Genomic DNA, 21,298 nt, shown 5'->3' with positions numbered 1-21,298 from the left:
AGCGTCGACGATAACCTCGCAACCGCCGAACACCTCCACTTCCAGATCCACACCGACACTTAGAGGCACCCTCATCTACAGACCACCAGGAACCCGTAAACAATTCAGCGAAGACATCACTGACTTCATCAGCCCACACGCCATCACCTTCAAGAACTACATTCTACTGGGAGACCTCAACTTCCACCTGGAAATGAAAAACGATAGCAACACCACCACCCTTCTGGACAACTTGGCCAATCTCGGACTCAAACAACTTGTTGACACCCCCACCCATGTAGCCGGACATACGCTCGACCCAATCTTCACCTCCAGCAAGCACATCTCCTTCGATCACACCACAGCTCTCCATTGGACAGACCACAGCTGTGTTCACTTCAGCTACAAAACTACCTCGACCCACTACCCCCCACAACCTATTCCACGAAGAAACTGGAACAAAATCACCACCAACCAACTCCTCACATCGCTCAAACAAAACCCTCCCGCCCTCTCATCGGACCCAAACCAAGCTGCCACCAAACTCAAACAATGAATCACTCACTGCGTTGACGAATTAGCACCTTTGAAAAACCACCAAACCAAACAAGGTAGCAAAAAGGCCCCCTGGTTCAACGACGACCTTAAGAAATCGAAGAAACTATGCCGAACTCTCGAGAAAACATGGAGAAAAAACCCTACCACTGACAACCTCACCACCTTCAAGACAGCCACCCGCAAACACCACCAATTGATCCGATCCACCAAGAAATCAGCATTCAAGGATCGACTTGACAACAACGCCCATAACAGCAAGGAACTATTCAACATCGTCAAGGAATTCACCAACCCCACCGCAGCCTCTAACGACATTACTCCCTCCCAAGACCTCTGCGATTCGCTATCCTCTTTCTTCTACAACAAAATAGCCGACATACATAACAGCTTTCAGAACATTTCCAATGAACAGTCCACTCCACCCACCTCCGAACCTAAACCGCCTTCTAACAACCTTAGAGCCTGGAACCCAATCACCACTGAAGACACCATCCGCCTAATGAACTCCATCCATTCAGGCTCACCAACCGACCCCTGTCCCCACCACATCTTCAACAAAGCAGACTCCATCATCGCACCACATCTCCGTGATATCATCAACTGCTCCTTCAACTCCGCTACCTTCCCAGAAAGCTGGAAACATGCCGAACTCAACGCCCTCCTGAAGAAACCCACAGCAGACCCCTCTGAACTTAAGAACTACCGCCCCATCTCCCTCCTCCCGTTCCCTGCCAAAGTTGTGATGTATTCCTATAGGTTCTGTATCGATCCCCCTATTCCTGACCCTGTTCTGGTTAATAATTAACTAGCAGCCATCCCACGGTACAAAATAAAACCGTTATCTGATTAAGCCACGGCACGGCACAGGAACGCGTTATCTGATTAGGTCATAACCAATGTTCCCTCTAATTTTTTTCCTCTGTGTGCGGCAGTGGAGGGTCTCTGTGCGCTGCAACCATGGCTATGTGCGCCAGAAACCAGACAACGCGCGTGTGCCGTGCCAAATATCACTCTAAATATTTACTTTAAAAAGTGAAAAGATGATGCATTTTCACACATACAGCGCCACGTTAAGGGTCTTAAGGTCGGTTTGCAAATTGGATAAACACACCATTACATGAATTAGTTACACAGACAAGTACACTTCAGGTTTAGAAAATCACAAGACTCCAGTGGTGGTACCATCATTAGATTTTACTAAATATTCTTAACTGGAGCACTGTTCATTGGGTGGGGAAATATTGAGAGCCTATACAATATCACATGTACACAATAAGTTACAAAATTATATAACATATTTACAATTTGATGTGAGAGCTGCTGAGTAATGTTGGCCTATTCCACCAGAGATAGTTTGTAAAACGTAGACATCCAGGCAAACATGGACTGTGGGAGAGAGCCGTTCAGACATGTCAAGTGGCATCACTAGATGGGTGACAGGGTTGCTTCTCACGGCGATCCTTGCCATTTTTTCAGTGCTGATACACTCTGTCAAGGTCAACTTTCCCATTCAACAGGTAGGCCTTTGTCCTCATCAGCATATCCAAATGCTTCTGTTCTAGTCTATTCCTCAATTTACTCTTGATAGTATTCATGAGGCTGAATCCCCGTTCACAATCTGCACTAGATGCTTGAAATGTTGCACAGACATCAACAAGCTGAGACACAACACTATACTGAGCAGCATTGCGTACAGTGAAATTCACCAGGTCTCGAAAGGTGGTAAATAACCCACCCTTTACATGTTCTGCCACCACATATTTATAATCTCTGTATTGCCGAACAACATCTTCTGGTGTTTCACAATCACCCAGGACCAAGACATTTTTATACTTTTCAACAAGTCTTTGTATATTCTCAGTCCCAAAATCAAAATGTGATTGTGTTGCCATTGCCTGCATTTCAAAACTTGCCCATTCTTTCAGTTCATCTTCAGGGAACCTTTTTTGCATGTGCTCACAAAGAAGGGAAACAAAGGACAAAATAGGTCCACTGTCAAACTCTTCCCTTTCCTTGTACAACACAATCAAATCTCTTACATTGCTGCTCCAAAAGACAGTGTCCCCCAAATATTGTTCCTTAATTTGGCCAATCTTTGCTCTTGCATACTGTACAGCTTCAACAGTAGTCAAAGAACTTTTTTGGAACAGTTTGCACAAAGATGCAAATTCACTCAGAATTTCTTTAAGTACTGCAAGGGAAATACGGTAGTTTGAGTCAGATAGCTTTTTGTAACAATATTTAGCAACTGGATCATTCTCTTCAACTTTTTCATGCTCAAAGTACTTAAGAACAGCCTCATAATTCCGAATTAGTGCACCAACTGCAAAATGCCTTGAAAGCCACCGGACTTCATTCAATGGTCGAAAAGAGACCACTTCACAATCAGTGACTGATGCCATTTCATCCAGCTTGGACTTCCTTGCAGGAGATCTGGAGAACACAGTGTAGACAGTCCTCAATAATGTCTCCATCTCTTTAATCATTGGAACCCTCTTCCAGGCATCATCAACTCCCAAATCTTCTCGGTGAGCGACACAATGCTGCTCAACTAGATGGGGAATGGATTGTTTAAGGCGAGTAGCAACACCGTTATTTTTACCCAGCATCACAGACGCACCATCGGATGTGAACATGACCATTTTCATGAGGTCCAGTTCATTGGCAGTATAGAATTCCTTCACAGCAGTAGTGATAGCCTCAGCATTACAACTAGTCAGCTTCACTATGCCACCAAACAGTGTTTTGTGCTCTGTTGAGGTTACAGGTCGGAACTTGAAGTACAGGATGAGCATTTTTGTAACAGAAATATCTGTGCTCTCATCAATTATCAATGTGTGATACAAAGCATTACGAAGTTCTGCCATAGCTTCACAGTGTATCACGCTATTGATGGCCTCAAGGAACTCAAAGGCATAGTTCTTGCTCCTCCAGCTGTCTGGTATCTTCACATACAAAGCTAGGTGGTCATGGATGTCTTGTACAGATAACATTGAAGTATTCATCTTCACTGCCAGCAACACATTGTTGATGAGAATCTTGATCTACTCAGGCAGGGATCTTTGTCGTTCAACTACTTCCATTCTATTTGCTTTGTCAGTGGCAGTTTCTGTTAGCATTGCCCGCACTCCAAAACCAAACCTGGCAGCAGCACTTCTGTTTCTCAATATCACCATGGCAGACTCGTGAACTTTGCTAATTAGATGGCGTTTCAGGTAATCCAGTTTCCAGCCATCACTCCATTTCTTCCCTGTAGAAAAGTCCCCAACAATCTTGGCTTCGGCACATGCTTTGCAAATCAAGCCCACGTCTGGACTGTATTGAAATAGTTCCCCAAGTTGCACGCGAACCTTGCTTCGTGATTTCTGTGTCTCAGCCTCCACAATTTCTTTCATCCACTCTTCCTTGAATACAAGGCAACATTTCTTCCTTTGTGGTGAAGCATCACACTCTGCAGAAGGTACAGCTTTGCGCTTGAACATATTTGCGATAACTGGGTTTAGCCCGATATGCCACAAAGCCTGCAAAATAAAGGAACATAGCTAAAGTTGATGCCTATCCTCATGATTGCAATCTGTCACATAATACAGAGGCATTGCCGGCAAAACGTAGAGTGTAATTACCTGGATTTCCGTCCACTGCCCTGCCCTTTCTAACTTAAACGATGCACTGTCTGTAGAGCCTGCAATAGAAGTAAAGATTGTTATAGCACATTGTGAATTTGTGATACAGCAATATATCATGTGCACCATAAAGGAACTCTACCCAACAATTACCTGTTGTGATTGTGCTCACGTATGCCTGTTCAAAGGTGTGGGGTACTGTCTGCGAAACCTAGAACAGAAGAAAACATGGGTAAGGTATGTTGTTATATTACAATGCACAAGATGCACCACAGTTTAACTCTACCAAACAATTACCTGCTCTGCCTGTACTCACGTATTCCCGTTCAAATGTGTGGGGTACGGTCTGCGAAACCTACAACAGAAGAAAACATGGGTAAGGTATGTTGTTATATTACAATGTAAAAGATGGACCGCAGTTTAACTCTACCAAACAAGTACCTGCTCTGCTTGTACTCGCGTATCCCCGTTCAAATGTGTGGGGTACTGTCTGCGAATCCTAGAACAGAAGAAAACATGGGTAAGGTATTGTTGTTATACTACAATACACAAGATAAACCACAGTTTAACTCTACCAAACAATTACCTGCTCTGCTTGTACTCACGTATTCCCGTTCAAATGTGTGGGGTACGGTCTTTGAAACCTACAACAGAAGAAAACATGGGTAAGGTATGTTGTTATATTACAATGTAAAAGATGCTGCACAGTTTAACCGCTTCAGCGCGGCGCAAATTTTCGCGCTGTGCTGAGCGTTCTAATGAGCCAACGGTCTCATGACGGAACGGTTCCGTCATGAGCACAGGCCAACCGACGCTCATGACGGAACCGCTCCGTCATGAGCATGGAAGGGGTTAAGACTACCAAACAATTACCTGCTCTGCTTGTACTCACGTACTCCTGTTCAAATGTGTGGGGTACAGTCTGCGAAACCTGCAACAGAAGAAAACATGGGTAAGGTATGTTGTTATACTACAATACACAAGAACACAAGATGCACCACAGTTTAACTCTACCAAACAATTACCTGTTTGTTCTGCCTGTACTCTCGTCTGCCTGTACAACTGTATTTGTAGCACGGTCTCACAAACCTGCAAAAGAAAAGGGGTGCAGATTGTGAATCTATTTACCCAGCACCCCCAAAATCCAATGTGGAACAAACACAGAATGACCTTGTCTTTGTGGGTACTCACGCCTGACCATTCAAATCCAAATACCTTACAGAGTGCAAACCTGCAATTGAAGACAAGATGGTTAGCAAAGGCTCTAAGAGTTACAAACAATGAATGGGACTGCCCAGATACTCCATTAGGAAAACAACCAAATAGTTACCTGGAATTCCAATTTAGGCAAATAACCACGTGCCCCTGTGCTTCATTATTAGCACCCATTAGGCTAAACTTATCTGTACCTACCCACACAATCCAGCCACTCTCCTGCATTTTCTTTACCTTTTGGCATGTCAATGTTTTAACAGATATGTGTCCCATTCACACACATTTGCATGTAATCACATTTACAATAGACCACGGGTACTCGCAAATATTTTTCTACGGGTCAAAAATATTTGGTTGCGGTGTGACAGAGGGCCGCACTGATGCATGCAGGGTAGTGGTCAGGGACTTGGGAGGTGTTAAGGTGGACTTGGAGAAGTATGTACATTTAGTGGCTGAACAATGTGGTACAAGAAAACTCGGGATCAATACAGGCTTCTCCTCTTCACTTTGGCTGGATAACTCTGGAGATTGATGGACCAGCTGCAGAGAGATCTGATTTTTGTCTAGTGGAAGTTTTGACTCATTATAAAGTAGCGGAGGAGCGGGTACAGCGCACTGGGGCGTGCTGCACAATTGTTCAATGCAGCAAGTTTAAAAACACAGCTTGTGGGTTTTTTAGGGTAATCTGCCCGGTTTGCAGACTTGCTATACTAATTTATTTTTTTACAAAGTTTTATATAGGGCAAACATGATCCCGAAGGATATTAGAGTGCTTTACAATAGGATGGAAGGGGGGACATAAATGTAATATCGAGCATCGAGCGGGAAAAGGAGAGTAATGCAATAGCAGTAATTACACAAGTTACATAAAAAGAGTAAGTAGTGCTTTCTCTTTATAACCTTCCTCCTTTGGTGCGCTCTGCCCCTCCCTGCTTATTGCTGTGACTCCTTGAATACGTAACGTGTGACTATCGCATTCATTTATTTATATTATTAAACTTTTCAGGAGGTACTGTACACCACAATTTACAACCGGGTCACTCCATCCTTAAAATGTGCTCCTGTGCACTTTTTTTTAACTTTCCGCTCTAAGGTGGGCATCAACATCTTGAATGTAAATTAAAGAAGAAAAAAAGACAAAATGACTGTCACAACGTGATGTATAATGTTGCACTTGTGATGACTGGTGAGTGCATATGTGATCACACTTGCCTCAAAAGATAAAATGGCCACTGAGTCATGATACATGCATGCACAAACAGCACACTGGGGAAGGCTCTTTATTATTATTTTTCCCGTTGCTGGGCAGTATTGGCTTTTGTTGGTGTTAACAATATATGCGACAGAAATAGTCACTAAGTCAACACTTTCACATCCAAGTGGCAAAGAGAGAAATTAAACTTCAGGAAAGCAGTCCTGCCAAGTATCACGCAACAAGTGTTAGACTAACGCATTTCAGTGTGGTGGTCCGCATCACCGCACTGAAATGCATTGTCACGCATAATTAGGCATAGCGCCTTAGCTGTCAAGTTGATACCGCTCCTGAGCTATACGGACTAAAGAAAGTACGTTGGAGTGGCTTGCATGTGCTGTGGCGTACGCGCTGCTCATGGCACTGGGCTTGGTGGGGGATGGGGACTGAGGTAGAAGCTGCTAACTCTGGCTGCTAGATCTACAATTATGTGTCAATAAAACTTTGAAATGCCCCTCACGGTCACGGTGCTGCATTACACTCTGACTGACGTCATAGGTGCCGCACGACGTTACGTCCTGTTACCAGCTCCAGCTGCAGTGAAGTTTGTGAAAAGCTGCTCTAGGCTGATGTAAATTATCCAAGCGCTGCTAGCACCACTGCATGGTGGTAAATTAAAATCTATCATGATGCTACGACTGGCGGACCCAACCCTACGGACCGCAGCGCATTTGAAGCCCACTGTGCAGCAGTGGTGCCTGCTGCGGATGCCTCGGGAGGCTCACCATGCACGTTTGCTGAATGTTGAAGGATTGTTTGAGGTACAATGGCCAGGAGTCTGAGAAGACAGGCGGGCGACTGGGCTGTAAATTGAATTGCTGTGGCAAGCCTAGCAAGTAAGTGACAGTGTTGCTGTGAGACTCAGTGCCAGCCAAGTGTTAGCTTTTTAACTGCAGCGCGATCAGCTGCCTGCGGGTCGGTGCCTGGACTGGAGTCTCATTTTCTGTTTTACATGAATCATGTAAAACAGAAAATGAGACTCCTGTCCGAGAGGTTCTGTGACCTTCCACATAGGTCCGTCTTTTTGGAATGTTTTCACGTTAATGTTTCGCAGCTACACTCAAGCATTCAGGCCTATACAAATAAAAAGAGAACTTTTTATTTAACTTTCTCTGTTCTCAACTTGCCTGTAAACAACAAAACTATTAAAGTTTATAACTGAATCAGAATAAAAAGAAAATTACACGTTTCCAGGATGAATAGCAAGGTACATGCAACTGAGTATACACCAAAACATATTTAGAAGTATCATTGTCTTCAACAATTTGTTTAAAAAATGCAATACTTTCGGAAAAATAAATATTTAAAAGCATTTATTTCAAGGTAATAGCTTTCCTTCTGATGTATTCGATACCTAATTTTCAATAGCTGTATTTTGGCTTCTTATGACTGGACTGTTTACCCTGTAGGGGTCGCAATGCTGAGGTACAGGAAACGTTCGGCTGTCTCTTCTTTAATAGCAAATACACAGTAAGCAAACCCTCTTAATGAGGTGACATTTGTGTGTGAAGGTGGCTATGACTGTCATATGGTAAGGGAGCCAGATGCACTGTTTGTGATGGTTCGTGCTGTGGCTTCTCAGCACAGTTTTATCAGAGGGAAGAGGAGGTGGTTCTGCTTAAGTCCACCCATGGGAGATCTAGCCTAATTTTATGGGAGGGGGGCGCGTTATGGAAGATGAGGCTCATTTGCAGGCAGCGTGGCCTCTCACGTCCTGTTTGGTACAGTCGAGTCCAACAGTGCCCTTCATTTCTGATGCTTTGGTGCAGTTTTAAGATATTCTTACAGTTTCTTGATGCTCAAATGGGTGTAATTTGCGATATTCATATGTTCCCTCATCTTCATTGCTTTATTTCGCTCGCAAGAACGTGTCACTCATAGTCATTTAAATTTCACTCGTAATTACAGTGAAATTATGAAAATGTCACACAGAGATCTGATTACATAATTCTTGAAGCGACTTTCTACCCCAAAACCAATGGCACAGCCCAGTTAAGCTTCTTATATTTCTGTCAGTTACTTTACTCCTTTTTAATTCCTTGTACTCATTTGTTTCATCACAATTTACACTATAAATCCAATTTGTTCCACACTCGAGGTGTTGCAATTTTTAATAGTTTCTCATATTCAAGATATGCACATCCGGGCCTCTCTTCAAGAATACGTACTGACGCATTTGTTCATCCAGGACAGTTTTTTATTAAGACCCAATGCATTTCGTGCTTTCACACTCTCTCTGTTCCATCCTGCTGTGAAGCGCAAAATTACTCTCAAAACTTAACCCTTTGCTTAAAAAAAACCTTTCAGTGCCACCCCCTACTTATAACCTTTCTATCATGTTTCTTCAAAGCACACCTTCACTTAACTAATCTATGCGCGCTGCGCTGCTCTCGCTCCATCATTATTCTGGCCTTTGCTTTTATAATTCCCACTGTCAATCAGTCACCATCTGCCACGCATTCCTCCCCGTGCACCCTTTTCTTCACCCCTTTATCATCCCTAATATCAAGAGTTATCTGCACTGTTCTAATCTTTTCACTCTCTGCCTCCCGTACCTTTCAACAAAACCGTCCGTCCTCTTCTCTCTGTCCACAATGAAACTTCCTGTCACGTACACCACCCAGATTTAAACCAAACTCTCGTGTTCAGAATCCTCCCACCTAATTACTCTATAATTGGCCACATGTGTAACCCTCTCTCGCCGAAAAACCCTTGACCTCAATTATTAAACACTACGTTCCCATAATGCACTACATCAGCTCAGCATAACACCACAATTCTAATTATCATAATGTCATGTTAACGGACTTCAAATGCAACATTCAGCTTATAATATCACGATAAATGCCGGCTGCTTAATGCAAATAAAAATGTTCATTTAGATGCCACTCTTTTAAAAGCTGCTGGATGATATCGATGTTCCGCTGCATGTGTGGAAAATAGCACAATTCCAAAAGTTCAGCTTTGATTGGTTATTGAATGTGGGTGCAACTCCCGTTAGGGCAAAATTCGTAATATACATCGTCGGAATGGAAACACAGAGATCTGAAACATTGGCAGCTATGGGAAAGCCTCGCTTTTCTACCACAATAATGCAGTAAATTTAAAAACACCGCTTGTGGGCTTTTTAGGGTAGTCTGCCCGGTATGCAGACTTGCTGTATTATTTTGTTAGTAACGCGAGGCTGCGGGCAGATCGAGTGCTTTTGTTAAAGTATCCATGTTAATCGCAGCCCCTTCACGAGCTGCGATTAACATGGATATCTAAATAAAAGAAAACAATCTGCCCTCAGCCTCACTTTACTTCCAAAATAATGCAGCAAGTCTGCAAATCGGACAGATTTCCCGAAAAAGCCCACAAGAGGTGTTGTTAAACTTACTGCATTGTTTTGTAAGTAAAGCGAGGCTGCGGGCAGATTGAGTGCTTTTGTTAAAGTATCCATGTTAATCGCAGCTCGTGAAGGAGCTGCGATTAACATGGATACTTTTAACAAAAGCACTCAATCTGCCCGCAGCCTCGCTTTACAAATATAAAGCCAACAGTGCGTGCACTACAGGGCGGCAAAACAAAAGCGAGCCCAGCTAAAACAAAAGGCCAGCAAGTGGCCACATTAGAACACTTACCTCCGCTCCCCAGTAATCTGTCACTCCAAAGTGGTCACTTCCACCGCCGTCGTGCACAATCAGGAAATGCTGTTTTTTCGCGCCGCGCGCCTTTTAAAAGCGGCGGCGGCGCGAATAATCTCGCGGGTTGTGCCCTCTGTGCGCGCTCCATACATGGGTCTGCGCGCTAAGGGGTAGGGAAGTGCGCGCGCGCCCGGCCGCGCGCGTTCCTGGGAACAGTGGTCATAACGCTTGCCATCTAATTAGGTAAGCACTATTCCTCCAGCCCCTGATAAGGCATACGGAGTTCTCAAAACAAATCAAACCTATGACAACCTGGGAAAATCCCTGCGGCCATTGTTTTGATTTCACCGAGAACTTCAGTAAAGAATGTGCTAACGACCAGTCCGTATGACATCCTTATTGACGTATCTATGTCCATCCTTACATCAATCTCGGCACCTTACAGGTATAAATATTACCGACATTGCCTTAAGCAAACACACGCGGTGGTGACGAGATCGGAGCAGCGAGACTTGCCGAAGAGGCCAGCACAGAGCGGACCCCGCTGGCGCTGCCCCGCCTTCCTGACGCGCTGAGAACGAGACGCTGCTTTTCTCCTGCCGAGAAATCCAGCTCCGGCGCTTCCAAGCAGCCCTCGCAGGCAGCTGGAATATCAAGACCAGAGACGAGAGATACCAGCCCTCAACCATTCTAGATCTCGGGTACAGAACTGAATAACCCCTTGCAGAGAATTCTTGAGTCAGACACTTGGCAAAACAAACTTAACTTAAACTGCTACTTATCTACTCCCGCCCACGTTTTAGGCTTAGGTCAGGTACACTGGGGTAGGCGTGGTTAGAAGCACCAGTTGAGTACGATTAGTCAAATGTATATATGTATGTATCTATTTTATCAGTTTTAAATATCATATGGCTTAGAAACCATATCAATGCTTCTGCAGTATTATTTTATACTCCTGCTTTTATTGTATGCACTTTACTTAACCATAAGTATCGCAATAATATCGATTCATTTCTCTTGTACGAGAAAAGAGACTGATCAATAAATAACATCTTTTATTGAACACGCCCGTCTCTTCCTTTTCTCTACAATCTGGTGAAACTAAGAATGCACTGAACTGACTGAGTAAAATAAGTTGTCTTTTGTTTTCACACGACTCTAGAGATACACTCTTGATTAGGGGAGAGCAAAGTTGTCATGTTCTATGGTTGTCAGAAACTAAATCCCTTCTTGTTTATCCAGGGAGGTTAAACTCCTCCTTGCCTATTCGAGAAAGTTTCTAGTGAACTCTGAGCTAGCTGGCAAAACCAAAAACTTTAAGTCTAATATCGTCAGTAGAAGACCTAGTTAACCTCTGTCCTAGGTCTATACTATTGAAGGTATTATTCCAATGCGCAGAGCCTATTGGGATAATAGGAACTACACTACATGGCGCCCAAACGTTTGGATAGGCGATAAAACTAACGCAAGACATTAGAGTAACTCAGTCGTGCTTTTTCACACAGAACCCCTTTTTTCCCATAATACTCCAAAGACGTCTGGAGTGGGTGAAAGGTCATATCCGCCAAACCTCGCAGGAGGAGACTCCTATGTATGGTTCTTGGTTTAGTCAACGTTGAAGGATACACTGTTCCAAAATATTGTGCATCTAATCTTTGTTTCCATAGAAACCTGATCTGCAAACAAACAGAATAACCTTCCTGTCGGTAAAATGATAGACAGTGATGAAGAAAGGGAGACAGTTAGACTAGCAGCTGAACTCCTAGTAGCAGACAATACTCTGCTGGAAAATGACCCAAATGCAATACTCATCCCGGTCAACATAAGGAAATCTATAACCTTAAAACTTATAGAAAATGGACTGACATCGAGAGGTGGTACAGTCATATTCGTAATTGAGGCACACGAATATCGGCAGACAGAGGTATTCTATTCATGGATAAACTTTCCAGCAGCAAACGCTGTAACAAAAGAGTTCCACTATTATAAAATAGAGGAACCACCGGATATCTACACTCCTTTCGAGGAGGTGGAAATACCACTCAAATTCCAAGAGCACCTGCTCTTGTTTCATGGCGCCCTAAAACATAATAATCACATCACCAGGCTCGGTCCACTAGGTAGACCAGGAGCAACGTGGCCGGTCCTAGCCGGATATACACCACATCCAGACATTGAAGAAATGCCTGCAGCAGAGCTTTTAATACAGCTAAAACAACTAATCAAAATACATAGACAATTAGTCCAATATGTAATGCGGACTTCAACAGTCCAACCAGCAATTAAAATTCCACAGCTGAACCCTCATCAGGGTAACACAAATAAAATTACACCACAGAACATACAGTCCTGTCTGGGTAAAGTACCCGCAAAACGGGAACAAATACCTTTCTCTAGCACATAAAATCACTCAAATAGAGGCGGTGTTTCCAGACACCACCCCGGTAGAAAAACACAGGATTCTGACTATCTGTCTTCCAATGGGAATCGCACCACACGTGGAAGACTGTGACACTTGGGGTACAGTCTTTGCTTCCATATACACAAAAACACATGGTGTACCATCCATGTCAGTAATACCAGATGTGCTAAAACAAATTCAAAATGAATATGGTCCAGAACCCGCCTTAACTCTTGGTATGAAATTACTGAAAGACTTCAAGCAGGTCTCGGCTATATTATTAGCCAACATAAAGGGAGAAGCAGCAAATGTGGTGATCCGCCAAAAGGTTAAAAGGGACAGATATAGCAGACCAACCAACTGAAATTGCCAGAATCATAGAGAAATCCTATGAAGAACTAGGAAGAGATAGTCTGGGTGGAATACCGGTAAAACCTCAACTGATTGAAAGTCCTGGAAAGGTATTTATTAAAAATAATTTAAACACTCAAAAAAAGAGCTGGGATGGAAACAAACAATCCAATCTTAAAGAAAAAAGATTCCAGTCCAGAGGAAGGTCTCCTCGGCGGAGAGAAAGATCTCCGAACCAAGGACGCAGGTCTCCCCAAAGTGAGCCCTCTGGGAAAAAATACAACCTTAGATATAGGGATAATATAAAGAAACCTGATAGATATCAAGATAATGATACACGTCCCTCTCAATCTTTTCAGACTTCCTCGCAGAAATCGGAAAGAAGAGGACCATCAGAACACACGGAAGAGCACGTCAAGTCCAAAGACAAGGAACCTGCTCATCCAAATAAAAAGTTACAATTTCCAAAAAAGAAGGTAGCCAGTATTAAAGTAATCAAAGATGCCGAGAATACTGAGAACACAGCTGAAAACGGAGAATGGGCTCAGACAATGCTAGACAGCGCAGCAGAAGTGAGCATAGCTCGCAAAGTCCTTATGAATCATCTGGAGACAGTGGACACGAATGAATACATTCAGGTGGAAACTGCAGATACCAGAGTTAGCAAACCTCATAAAATATATGAAATTACATTGCGTATAGAGGGGGATAAGACTAGAAAAATAAGGGGACTATTTTGGGATAATCTGTCCAAGGGCTATGACATCCTTCTAGCTGAACGAGACTGGCCTCCAGAGTTTGTCAGGGAGTGTCCTCATGGCGAAGAAATAATTATGCCTGCCTTCTCAAATCATATTCCAATTCATAAAAAATATACACTTGCTAGAAAGTGGGCAGTAGCTCAAGCTCCTGCTTTATATAAAAATCATGTAGGATGGGATGAGGACTCTCCTCCCCACAAAATCCAGTTAAAATCACAACCTACTGCACAGAGGCAGTACCCAATTAAGCAAGAAGCTAAAAAACAGGTAAAAGAGATCCTAGATCAACTTGAATACCAGGGGGTGATTGAAACTTGCACCTCACAAATGAACAATCCTTTGTTTCCTGTCTCCAAACCAGACAACTCATATCGTCTAGTTTTGGATTACAGACACCTTAACTCATGTTGCAAAACATTTGCAGTACAAAACTCGCATAGTGCTGCACTAATGAATAACATAGTGCGCAAAAAATACAAAACAACATTAGACATCTCTAATGGATTCTTTTGTCAAAATATAGCACCAGAGAGCAGATATTTGACTGCGTTCTCTGTAAATGGCTCGCAAAAAAGTTTCTGCCGTTTACCCCAGGGGCACAAGAACAGCCCAGGATTATTCTCAACGAGAGTAACAGAATTACTACAAACATACGATGACAAGGCATTATCATATGTCGACGACATTTACCTAACAGATGATGACTTGGATACTCACTTGAAGAGAGTGAACACCATAATACTTGGGTTCGCAACAGAGGGTTATAAATTCAACTTTAAAAAATCAAGAATTGCCCATCTAACAGTCCTGTTTTTAGGATATGAATTATCAAGTGACGGCAAAAGCCTGGCTGACAATTTCCTAGAGAAATGTGCTGTACTCCAAGCTCCTAGAACACTAAAAAACTTACAATCAATTCTAGGCTTCCTAAATTTCGGAAGAACATACATTGCAAATTACGCAGAAAGGATCAAACCCCTTTATGATCTAATAAAACCAGATTTTAAAAGAATCAATTGGACTCAAAAACACACAGAAATTTTGAGATCTTTACAAACAGACATGTTAATTAAAACAAAATTAGAAACACGTGACAACACACGCAATCTTGTGATTCGAGTCATCCCAGGAAGATGCGGATTCACATACCTGACCTCTAATGAGGGAGAAAAGGTACCAATTGCATACAAATCATACTTGTACACAGAAGCTGAAAAGAAGTTCAGTATTAAAGACAACATTGTTCATGCAGTTCAAACGGCTATAGCAAGAGAAAAAGACAACGCTGACGGTAGACGTATCACAGTCAGAACAGCGGAGTCAGCCTTTGAGGCATTAACAACCCCATGTAATTTACCAACAACAGCGTTGAATCCAGAATGGATACAATGGGTGAATTCAATTACAACGGACAAAGTAAAATACTACTTTGATCCAGAATTAAAGGAATTAAAATATCTAGAATATGAAATGACATACCCTCTGCCAATCGACATTCTGCCTGTACGACAGTACGCCTGTGTAATACATACAGACGGGCATGCTCAACCCTCAGTTTGGGGAGAGCTGGCTTACAAGGCCACATGCGAAATTGTAAAAAGTGTGGCGCGGAGGTAAATTAAGACCTCTACTTACAAAAACACACTCAGTGGAAAATAATTCAGAAACAACAAACTGAAATAATAGCGTTAAAAATGGCGCTAGATAATGCCGATCGCGAATTCCCGACACTTATTGTGTGCGATTCGTATTACTGCGTCAAATCATACAATAACGATTTACAGAAATGGATTCAAAACGGTTACAAAGATGACACAGGTGCAACAATAAAGCAAAAAGTGCTTTGGGAACAAGTAGTTCATTTGCAAAAAGAACTACCAAAGACTCACGTGATACATACACTGAGTCATCAACGTGATGGCGTTCACGTTGCAGGGAATTCATTGGCTGAGAAAGCCACAACGGCAGCAACTGAATGGGCTTCCGTAGTCAAGAAAAAGCGTGCAGTAAAATACATTGACGGTGAAACAGTGCTGGCGGTGAAAACGTCATCAAAAGGCGACTGCTCAGCACTACCGATCAACTATCCACTCAATTATACATACATACATAATCGATGCAAACTCCGTTCCTTTTGCTCGAATCCCTGGAGTGGGGGACAGAGTGATTCCAAACATGGACAGGAGAGGTTTGTTAATAGCAGACGCACATATGGGTGAGGGTCTCAGACACCTCAAACTAAAAGATTCCCTGGAAGAATTACAATCAGTGTACTGGTGGCCAGGTATGAGCCTGCATCATCACATCTTTGTAAAGAACTGCCCAGACTGCAATAGAGATCGCAGTGGCGAGAGAAACGGTATATTAGCATGGCGTTTCACTCCAGAATTGATCAACAATAAAAATTAATGCGTCCAATTAACATATAAAGACTAGTTTCCACTTGTGATGTAGACCCCAGCACTCGGCTGACGTCTGGACTGTTATAAAAAGATTTGCGAGTCTATAATGGCATATACGCTAGAAGCATGCTACGTTTGGCTGAATGTTTTTTCTTCTTGCCCTAAAGCGTATGAAAAACATGGCCAAATGAGCATAGCATAGCGGGACTCTTCTCACTTCCTACCTGAGGGAACGGGATGGTGTAAAGAAAAAACCAAAGGCATAAAGCAATCTATAACAGCGAAGGTATTAGGTTCGGGAGCTGGGTGGGTCAAACATCTAATAAGTGTCCAACGTAGTCTAAATAACCTGCCAAGAAATTCTCTGAGGGGATTCAGTCCGTACGAATTATTGTTTGGAACTAGAATGATGGTCTTAGATCTTGACAGTCAGACTTCAGTGGTTAAAGAAAAAAGCTTTGGTATCAAAGATCGTTTGGCTATTTTACAGGACTTAAACAAAACAAGGAAAGACCTGAGCAACAAAGTTGAAACAACAGCCAACGACCACTGAAGAAAAACCACCTGTCCCAGCAAGAACTGTCTGGATTCCAAAAGTCGGGGATCTAGTCAGAGAGAAGATCGCGGTAAAGAAGGAATTTGGGCCTTCTTACAGAAAAGCAGTTCCTGTCTTGTCTATCAACGGGACAAGATCAGTAGTACTACCGCCCCTTGCTGGTAAAAAGGAGAACAGAGTTGTATCAATCGACCTGATAAAACCACAATCATGTGGCCGATAACGAACAGTAGGCCGAGTGGACTCCCGATAAGTAGTAGAACACCAAGGTTTGCTACAAACACAGAGGTTCAATCTAAGAGGCTACTCACATTTGAAATGCCAACAGAACAACAACAAGGACTATGCAACAATGCTATGGAACTTAAACCTCTAAAAACCCAAATAAAAACATTTAGCAGAGACACACCAATCTATAATGAAGTAACAAATGACTATGCTGCTGCAACAAAACACAGTAATAAATCAAACAGCAATCCTGAAACAATAGGAACAATAGACAGAACGGCATCCGGTTACTTCATCAACTTCAATGATTCATCTGAAAACCTGAGTGAATCAAAGGAACAAACATCAACAAAAACCTTTAAAGACAAAGCTAAGGAACTTTTTCAACATCTGAAAGAAACCTATCTGATTTCTCCATGGATTGAATTCTGGGTGGCCTTAGGTGCACTTATCCTCATACTTTGGCTCATCCTGGTACTATGTTTGGGACACTTCATTGAGGGAAAATATGCTAAAATGGACACAGCAAGCCAGAAAATCAACTTGGTCCTCAAACCACACACGTCTTCACACGTCGAGAAAAGAGAACTTTCTTCAGTCAACTTCACAGCCAATCCTATACCCGGTGGGGTAGCATGGGACAATACTGATTATGAAATCTATGGTCCGGTTGAAATCCTGAAGTATCCACATCAAATCAAGATCTCATTGAGTGACTTTGTAAAACCAAGCTCAGTTGCTGATGATTGGGACGTTGAAAGCATTAATAATATGATGTCTGACCTAGTGATGTCTGCTAAATTTACAAAACATGATTATTTGCAGGGTTCGTCTAATTATGATAAAATGTTCTGCTATAATCACTATAGTAATCATTATCTGCATAAACCTGCACAACCTAGAAATGTTTTAAATTATAATCAATGGGAACACTGTGCAACCCCTCCAAAAGGTAGCTCAAGAACTTTTTATGACAAATATTCATATTTTTCAGGGTTCAACACAAGTAATGCAGAAACATTTTATTTCAAATTATCAAATAAGACAGGTACAAAGACCATGCTTACAAACACTAAATTGATATATTCAGACTCATTTTTTGAGCAAATGAGTACATTTGGTTTTGAATACTGGGACAAAAATGTTGAAGTAAAAAGTGTTTGGGGTACAAAGGAATGGCATGTACAAGGTATAGAATCATTGTTTAGAGCCTGCATGATCCCAGAACAAATTATATTTTTGAATGACACTGTTCAACAAACTACCTGTCTTGGCCTAGCCAAAATCAAAGACTTAAACAAACCGTCTATTCCAAAGCCATCAATGAACGGTAATATATCTTTAGATGAGGAGATAGACGTAAACCATATATTAAGCCAAAACAGAACACATCCTGATTGGAAACAGTGGTTGATCTGGCCCACAGATACTAATAACTGTCAAGACAGATTCCTGAACAAAATCCAGGGGTTCAAATTGACAAGGCCAGACCCTAGATATTCCCAAAGACAACACCCAGGGATAATTACCACGTACAGTGTGGGCAAGCTCTGCCTTCAATGGCTACAAACATCCACACTGGCAGAAATTAAGCAACACCTGACTTTACTTACTGATGGTGCTGACTTGCGTGATTTCATTATGGGACCGCGCAAACAGCGTCAAAAACGCTTCATAGCAGCCTCTGTATATGCAGCTTATAACGAAGCCTGGAAAATAACTCAAATTGAAACGTCAGAGAGAATACGGGAAATTGACCGTATTCATTTGGAAAAATCACTTTCTGTAGTGGACAATGGGTTAATGACTCTGTCCTCCAGAATATACTCTTTGGACAGCATTGTGTCTTCAGCAATCGACATAATATCGCAAGACTTACTGTTACAACAGGGTCAGTCCCAATTGCGTTCTATTGTACAACTTGGTTGGACGTTACAAAATCTGCGTTCAGGGTATGTGCCTTGGCGTTTAATCAACACAACGTCACTATTCAATATCTTTAACCTTACTGATAAACAAATCAGTATGGCACAGAAGGTTGCTGATTATACAATCCTGAGCATTGAGAAACTCAAGAGATTACCATTGACAATGTCAGAACGACCTGTCAGTGAATGGATAATACATGGAATAATTAATATTCCAATATCTACTTTCAGGTTTCAATACTGCCAAGAATATATACAGGCTGGCATGTACGAAAAATTGGGTAAAGGGTACATTAAGTCAACATGGAACTTGCCCTATTCACATGCTTGTGTCAGTAATAAAGGCCGGAAAGGGTTTCTTAGTGGCAATAATTGTGCGATGTCACTAAGCGGTACACTTCTGTGTAATGGTATTAGTTTACACGGAGCCTGTGAAGGGTCCTCAAATAACCTTTCATGTCACCAGCTAGGCACACCTGCGACACAAATAGAACCATTCTTTAGGAGACTATCGAACGGGAGTTACATTATAATTGTAGACCGGAGATGTTGTAGCTTGGTGCCCGGAATACCTTATCTCATAACTACGACGGCGAAGGTCATGTGCTGTGAACGAATATTGTTCCCCAGCGCAATGCCAGACAGGGAGGCAAGGGTATGGCCGAATTTGAAAATTGCTTCCATTCGAGTTGATACTTTAAGCAGAATGAAAACAGTGCTCCTTCAGACGCCGACCAGGCTCACGTCATCAAAAGAAACGTATGATCTCCAAGTTGCAAGGACAACGGCAGAGATTCATTCATTGTTATCAACTAATTCCCCCATACATTTCGCAGAAATCCTGAACGAAATCTTAAATATTTCTGATACCAGTGGAGTCTCAAATGTATTTAAGACAGTGTTTTCGGGGGCTTTAACACCATTTAAAACCATTCTGGGTATTTTTCCGGACTTTGTCCATTCCATCTTTGGTGGACTTCCGCTCCTTTTGGGACTAGTGGCAGGAATCCTATTTTTGATTCTGTTATTTCGCTATGGCAAACCGTGTCACAGACAAAACACCTGCGACAAGGGAAGAAACAATCCTAGCCATTGGATACCGGGACCAGATATCTAAAATCCTTGGACTGTCCCGGCTTAGAGACCTGAACATGACTTGGTTTCTTTCATTTAGACCAATGTGGCAAAGCTGTGTTTTACCTGTATTAAGGTGCTTGCTATGCGGAGAAGAATGCGTGTTGGACACCTGTCTGACGCTACAATCGGATGCGCCAATGGATGCAGAAACTTTGTTGGGTCCGGTCACGGCTCATGCATTGTGCTGTCCCCAGCGGCTACCAATCCTGATGACGGCATTCGTGGAGACTTCACCACTACGATTGAGGGGTAGTGAGGTTCAAGATGAAAGCAGCATCGATCAGGTACGACCTTCTGTCAGATATGCTGATCGAAACATCAATGAAGGCAATCATGCTCATGAATGCATGGTAACATCTTTTTCCGAGTTAATGGAACTTTCACAGGAAGCTGTTGACAGCTTTTTCGAGAGTCTAAATGATATGATGTTCTCACCAGAGCAGAAATAATGGCTTTTGAGCAAGCTAGCACACGGCGTTCCCAACACCCTGAATTTGGCCTTCAACTTTGATAATAAAGTATTGTGAATAATTTATCTCCAGTTTACGGACAGCGGAACATAATTTTTTCAGCGGCCCCAAAATATGTTGAAATTTTTCGGGACACTTATCTTCTGCTTAAAGTAGAAACTATTCTTAGAGAACTAAAATTCTATTTTAGGAACTTTAGAGACATTAGCTGCCCTCTGGCATGTTCATATATATCTTACTTTGTGATGAAATGGTCTCGCATTTTTTTCTTCTGTCTTAAGAGCCATTTCATGTGTAATTTTCATATTTTATTAATAATGATGTATGAATATGCGTAATTTATTTAGCATTGTTATACTGCTTGAGTGCATATAATGCATATATATATCTTTTCGTATATTTCATGGTTTCAAAATGCATATGGATGTATTTTGGGGTGGTACGGTATACACGTGCTCTATTAGTATATTTACTATGCCTAGATTTGTAAATATGGACATAGTCTGCGTGGAGTGGGTGTGATGTATTCCTATAGGTTCTGTATCGATCCCCCTATTCCTGACCCTGTTCTGGTTAATAATTAACTAGCAGCCATCCCACGGTACAAAATAAAACCGTTATCTGATTAAGCCACACCACGGCACAGGAACGCGTTATCTGATTAGGTCATAACGCTTGCCATCTAATTAGGTAAGCACTATTCCTCCAGCCCCTGATAAGGCATACGGAGTTCTCAAAACAAATCAAACCTATGACAACCTGGGAAAATCCCTGCGGCCATTGTTTTGATTTCACCGAAAACTTCAGTAAA

At 42.2% G+C, this 21,298-nt stretch overlaps 1 protein-coding gene and 1 pseudogene across 2 annotated transcripts in view; both read right to left on the bottom strand.

Moving 5' to 3' along the window:
- Window positions 1–21,298, bottom strand: part of TATDN2 (TatD DNase domain containing 2) — a 559,782-nt gene that overhangs the window by 452,679 nt on the left and 85,805 nt on the right. The gene's annotated exons all lie outside the window — the stretch shown is intronic.
- LOC144782578 (E3 SUMO-protein ligase KIAA1586-like) lies at window positions 1,950–4,019 on the bottom strand (annotated as a pseudogene).

The sequence above is a fragment of the Lissotriton helveticus genome, chromosome 9 (genome assembly GCF_964261635.1).
Source record: "Lissotriton helveticus chromosome 9, aLisHel1.1, whole genome shotgun sequence".
In the NCBI taxonomy this organism is placed as follows: domain Eukaryota; kingdom Metazoa; phylum Chordata; class Amphibia; order Caudata; family Salamandridae; genus Lissotriton; species Lissotriton helveticus.
This window is presented reverse-complemented; position numbering and strand designations above follow the sequence as displayed.